Below are 6,922 nucleotides of genomic sequence, written 5' to 3'. Positions count from 1 at the left end.
AAACGGGTGGAGGTTACAAGTGTCACAGGTACGTCACTTGCCGATACCGCTGTAGATGTTCGTCGGCGCGCTGGCGGTGTCTACAAAGGCGGCTAGCGGTGCCTACAAAGCGCGCGGCTTTTTTTGAAGAAATAGTAGGCAGGATCACGGATAATAAGTGCGAGTGCGCGCGCAATAGTTGCGCTATCTCTTACGGTTGACGCTAATGTATTCGACGTCACTTTCGGTTAGATATGCGAGAGAGCGATAACCGACGAGTACCTTTACGAATCAGCTGATCGGGAGCAGTTTTTAGTGTTTCATTTACATTGCCTTTTTTCGTGAAAACGGCTTAATAATGACTTTCGTTATGAAAATATTATTGAAATTCGTAGGAAAAATGATTTTATGCCCCATCCACCTCTACACCCTGTATAAGCGCCACCTAGTGTTAAAAATGTAAGTGACTTTTTGTAGTACATAGTATAGTTTATCTATCAATAAATTCAGTTCGTTCGTTTTAAGTCAAACAAGCACATTGTTTTAATAGGTTATGGGCCCAGAATAATAGTTATCCATTACCATTGCGTTAAAAGTTAAAAGTATTCAGTTTGTTAGTGAGACACTAATAATAAATCGCAGTAGGATAGTGATATTAACTAGCTTTGGCGCCAAAATATTTTTTTCTTGGAATGCATACAACAAACTTAAGATGGCCGCAAATTACATAGTTAATGTGCCTAAGGTAAGGGGCAGAGAAAATTGCAGCGAATGGGTATTTGCAGCGGTAAACTTCTTAATCCTAGAAGGTATGATGAAATGCATCAAACCAGAGGAAGATGTGAGGTTTGTTTGCCGAGGATGATGCAAAAACAAAAGCTATGCTTCTAAAACATATGGATACTTCGCCCGCAGAAGCCGCCCAAGTGGTGGCATTGCTGGATTCTGGACTTAGTCAGCGTGTTGTGGCTGCAAGATTGCATCTAAGCTTATCATCTGTTCATAGAGTCTACAAACGTTATCGGGAAACTGGTTCGTTCACGCGCCGTTCAGGATCTGTCAGGAATCGGGTCACTTCTGAGCGAGATGATCGATTTATTGTAACAACTTCTTTACGAAATCGACGCCTTAACGCTTTTCAACTGCAGCAGCAGCTTCGCGTTGTACGAAGAGTAGCTGTAAGTGACTCTATAATGAGAAGAAGGTTGAAGGAACGCGGATTGGCACCGCATAAGCTAGCGAATGGGCCGAAATTAACTGCAGACCATCGAAGAGCGCACCTTAACTTTGCACGCGAGCACCTAACTTGGTCATACCTTCAGTGGAGCAAAGTACTGTTTTCTGATGAGTGTAAAATTATGCTGTATGGTAACGACGGAAGGAACAAGGTCTACAGAAGAGATGGAGAACGCTTTGCACAATGCTGCATTGAAGAAAAGGTCAGCTATGGTGGCGGTTCGTGGACGGTTTGGGGAGGAATCAGCGCCGACGGTAAGACAGAACTTGCCTTAGTGTCTGGGCCACGGCTGCCTGCACTAAACTCTCATCGGTACATCGAACAGTGTCTTGAACCTCATGTGATGCCCTATGCACATTTTATTGGCAACGACTTATATTCATATTTTATACTCATATTCATGCACGACAATGCTAGAGCTCACACCGCGGGCGTCGTACGAGATTATCTTACCGAAGTCGGTATCTCCATTATGGTATGGCCAGCAAGAAGCCCGGACATGAATCCCATTGAACATCTATGAGATTAATTAAAGAGACGAATTCGAGCAAGAGATCCAGCCCCAGAAACACTTAGCCAGCTGCAAAATGCAATCCAAGAGGAATGGGATAATATACCACAACATGTGATCGTGACTCTCATCCGATCGATGAAGAACCGTATGGAAGCAGTAATAAGAGCTCGCGGAGGGAATACAAGTTATTAGAAAAACGTTTCTTACATTACGTTACGTTTCTTTTTTTTTCATTTATGCGTGTTGTTTTACCCATTTCCTTCATATTCCATACAGGGTAAAAATTACTCATTTTACAAAATACAAAACCTATGAAGACTTAATTTGAATTTAGAACATTAACATTAGGATTTAAAAACCTCATACTACTCACTATTAAATGACAGTTTACATTTATTCCTAAATATACACATTTTTCTGATAATCCTTATCAAATCATAAACTGGAAGGTGTTTCGATTTTTTTGATGAGAAGTGTATTACATTAAACCACTTTATTGTAAACGTTTATTTTAAGTACCTTCTTCACTTTAACATTTATTTCTTTCTGTCAAATTGTCAATTTTCAACAAAACGTCATTTTGACGTTTCCGACGTTTTGTTTCGTATTCAATGTTCAAACGTTTCGTTCTTAAATGTTATTTACTTATAGTTTTTTATTTTATTTTAAGCTCTTCCCATTTTAGGACAATTTTATAATTTAAAATATGAGTTTTCTTGCATTATCTTTTCCTTTTTCTCTCCGTCCTCTGCTTTATTATATTATGTTCGCTGGCGGGTGGTGCAGAGATACGTTTAGTTTTTGTTATTTTAAATTAACATTTTACCTTTTACTCTTGTTAAGATTTATCTATAATATAATATTTATTTATTGTATCTATGTCAAGCGACGATGACTCTTTCCACTCAGCTGACTCTTCGTTAAACGACAGTTACAGTTCTACAGCGGGAACTCTGGGTGCCTTGGTGCGACAATCGTTTGTACCCCAGTCCCGGATATTTTAAAATATATGTCACATCAATGTTCAGAGTGTCCCTAGTCATTACAGTGACTTATTTGATACCTTCGTTGATGCTGACGTTCATGCCGTCCTGATTTCGGAGACTTGGCTCAAGCATCACCTTCCTTCTACCACTTATCCTCTTCCCGGCTTTATTCTAATTAGGAATGATCGCGTTGGAAAAAGGGGCGGTGGTGTAGCCATCTACCTCAAAAGCGGCCTCTCCCACAAAATTCTTGTTTCCTCCCCTGCAAACTCTACCACCGCTGAATTTATTTTCATCGAAGCATGTGTCAATTGTGCTAAAATTGTTCTAGGTGTCATATACTGCCCCCCCTGTGTTGACTACTTCTCCAGTATCGAGCCGGTACTGGAATCTTTAGGGTCTGAATATCAACATATTGTTATCATGGGCGACTTCAGTACCGATCTCCTATCCCACAGTTCCTCTCGTTCCCGCAAACTCCTCGATCTTACTCGCTCCGTCAGTCTTCATGTTCTTCCCCTACAAGCTACTCACCACAATTCCGACGGGCATGACACCTGGCTCGACCTGATCCTTACATCCTCCCCACTTCTTGTTTCATCTTTTGGTCAGTATCCTGCTCCTGGTTTCTCCCATCACAACCTTATCTATCTCTCTTATATCCTCAAACCTCCCAAACCAAGTCCTAAAGTTTTGCACTTGCGTTCCTTTTGACGTATGGACGTAGAGAATCTGCGTAGAGACGCCTCGAATGTCAACTGGGAAGGACTCAAACAAGCCGCTACCGTATCTGAGAAGGTTGAAATTCTTAATCAACATATAATTAATTTATACGGCACTCATGCGCCTATCCGCCTATCCGCAAGGTAAAATTGAAGCGCCCACCTGCCCTCTGGATAACTCCTGGAGTTCGTATAGCCATGAGACGTCGGGACAGGGCTTTTCGAAGATTTAGGAGGGAACGCTGCGACGAGCACTGGAGCGCCTTCAAAGCTGCAAGAAATAGGTGTAACCAGATGATACGCAACGCTAAACGCCGACAAATTCTCTCCAATATAACTTCTTCCTCCCCTGCTGATGTCTGGAAGTTCCTCAGAACGCTAGGTATCGGCAGGTCGAGGAGTCTAGACCTACAGTGTGCGGTTAGCTTGGATGACATGAATGATCATTTCACCACCTCTTCACCATTGTCTCTCCGGGCCAAGTCGCACACCTTAAGTCGTTTGTCTGAATTACCTCGGCCCGATATCCCACGTTTCTGTTTCGCACCCATTTCCTTGGATGACATCAAGAAGGTTATCCTATCTCTAAAGTCCAACGCTGTGGGGGCCGACGGCGTCAGCCGCATGATTACCACCATCCTGGAATATCTCCTTCCTCCTATCTCCCACATCATGTATTTCTCCCTCGACACCGGTCTGTTTCCTTCCCAATGGGGACTGCACACGTCATTCCCTTGCCGAAAATCCAGAATCCCTCTCTCCCTAATTACTTCCGACCTATTTCCATTCTCCCCTTTTCGTCCAAAGTCCTTAAGGCTTGTGTTCATCGACAGCTGTACAGGTATGTCGCTGAAAATAACCTATTGAATCCCCTGCAGTCGGAATTTAGGCCTAGCTGCAGTACTACATCGGCGCTCCTTAAAGTGACTGGCGATATTAGGGCGGGTATGGAGAATACCGAGGTCACCGTTGTTGTCTTGGTGGACTTCTCGAATGCCTTTAATACCGTCAGTCATGACATCCTTCTTTCTACCCTTGACCACCTCATGATGTCATCCAGGGTCCTGGATTGGTTCTCCTCATATGTTCGGGATGCCGAATTGACCTCTAAATGGGGTGACCTGACTTCTGACGTACCCCAAGGCGGTATTCTTTCTCCTTTACTCTTTTCATTGTTTATCAATTATATAACTCATAACCTTCGATGTGCGTATCATCTGTATGCCGACGACTTGCAGGTATACTCGCAGGCAAGCATCGAAACTGTGTCTTCTGCGGTGGATTCTATCAACAGGGACCTCGATAGTATCAGGGATTGGGCGGAGGGGTTTGATCTGGCCGTGAACTCCACCAAGTCATCATTGGCCTTTTCCCAACTATGTTGGGGTCGGCTACCAGTCCAACCAGTGTTTTACAAGGAGCGACTGCCTATCTGACCTCCTCAACCCAGTTACCTGGGCAACACGATACCCCTTGGTTAGACTGGCTGTCAGACTTTTTCAAGCTTCTGACTACCTGTAACGACTATCAAAGATATAGGAATAACAGCCGGGACCTACAATTTAACGTGCTTTCCGAAACACGGATGAACTCGTTATGACAAAGATGGTCACCCATCTACGGACCAACCGCGTCAAGCATAGCTTAACCTGTGATCGAATCACTTATGCGGTTATAGCTTAGCCACGAGCTCTTCCAAGTGCACGAGCCCCCACTCCACCAAGTGCCAGGCTATAATCGTGGGCAGCCACCGAATGCTCAGCAAACTTGATACGACGACCATCCCGCCGATTATCTACGACGGATCAGTGATCGATCTCGGCCCGACTGTTAAGAATCTCGGCCTCTCGATTGACTCCACGCTGAGTTGGCGTGCACAAGTTGCTGATGTCTCACAAAAAGTTACAGGTACACTCCGTACTCTATACCGGGTAAAGAATTTCCTTCCGTCCAAGACTAAGGTAATGCTCGAGCAAACACTTATTTTCCCAGTTGTCGACTATGGCGATGTGTGTTATTTGGACCTGAATGCAGATCTTCTCAATAAACTGGATAGACTTCTCAATAACTGTATTCGATTCGTTTTCAATCTTCGTAAGTTTGACCATGTGTCTGCTTATCGCACCACCCTTGGCTGGCTTCCCATCCGCGAGCGCCGTAAGATGCGGGCTCTCTGTACTCTGTTTTCTTTCTTGACGTCCCCCTCTCCCCCTGCTTACTTATCACCTTATTTCCGCTATCTGTGCGACACTCACAACCGCGACCACCAGTCTTCATATAATCTTCTTCTTTTGTGCCCTTCCCATAGCTCTGGTTTCCTCAACTCTTCTTTCCCTGTACAAGCCGTTTCACTTTGGGACTCTCTTCTCCTCGAAATCAGGATGTCCACCAACCGTTTGGCATTTAAAGTGAGGGTTCGTAAACTGTTACTGGAAAGTCTAGCTGAGTTGTCCCTACAACCTTTATCTTCCTAATTCTTAAATCTAAGTAAATGTATGTAATACCATGGCCCATTGTGGGTAGTTAAAAAGTCAACAACAAAATAATTAGCTCTGTACAATTTTTTTAATTAAAATTAAATTTATAAGTATTCTATACTGGATTAATGGTACCAATAATAGCTTAGACAAAGCTACCTGCCGGTGAAGTGTTTCCTTTCAATCACTAGTAAAGTTTCAAATTGTAATTTATCACAAATGGATCTCTTAAACAGCACTGTGACTGGCCTGATGGATATCTTCCAAAAGCGGATGGCAGAATTTGAAGAAAAGCTGCAGAAGGCGCCAGTGGACTCAAGCAACATCTCGACATTGGCCTCCGACTTTGCTGTCTTCAAGGAATTCATCACTCAGGCGGTCAATGGCCTGCAACAGCAGATAGAGTTGTTGGCCAAGACCGTAGACTCTATGGAGATGCGTGGGCGACGAAGTATCTTGCTGCTGCATGGCATTCCTGAGAGGAAAGATGAAGATACGGCGCAGTGGTGGTCGACACAGTCAAAGTACGCTTGAGGCTGGATGGGTTCACAGCAGATGATGTAAAGCGCTGTCACAGAATGGGGCGCTCCACCTCCTCTTCAAGATTACGTCCTATTTTAGTTAAGCTACGAGATGTGACGGTTCGTAATAATATATGGTTTGACAAAACCAAATTAAAGAGTACTGGAATCACCATCTCGGAGTTTTTGACAAAGTCAAGGCATGACCTGTTCATGGCTGCACGGAAAAGGTTTGGGGTAACCAGGTGCTGGACAAGAGATGGATGTATTTATGTTCTGGCTCCCGATGGCTCGCGGCATCACAAATCATCTGTTGCGGAGCTAAACGTATTACAGCCGCAAGATACCACCGAGTCGCCGGCGAATTCTGCTGCTATTGCCACACCAAAGAAGCCTATAACCATGAGCAGGCCCAAGCGAGCTGCTGCCAATAAGAAGTAGTATCATTCGTTACAGTGCTGTGTCTGGGTAATACAATTTTTTCTT

At 43.9% G+C, this 6,922-nt stretch overlaps 1 pseudogene; it reads left to right on the top strand.

The window, feature by feature from the left end:
• The first annotated feature begins 2,258 nt into the window (after positions 1-2,258).
• Positions 2,259-4,619, top strand: LOC113506866 (annotated as a pseudogene).
• The last annotated feature ends 2,303 nt before the right edge of the window (positions 4,620-6,922 follow it).

Source organism: Trichoplusia ni (genome assembly GCF_003590095.1).
Source record: "Trichoplusia ni isolate ovarian cell line Hi5 chromosome 28 unlocalized genomic scaffold, tn1 tig00003228_group27, whole genome shotgun sequence".
In the NCBI taxonomy this organism is placed as follows: Eukaryota; Metazoa; Arthropoda; class Insecta; order Lepidoptera; family Noctuidae; genus Trichoplusia; species Trichoplusia ni.
This window is presented reverse-complemented; position numbering and strand designations above follow the sequence as displayed.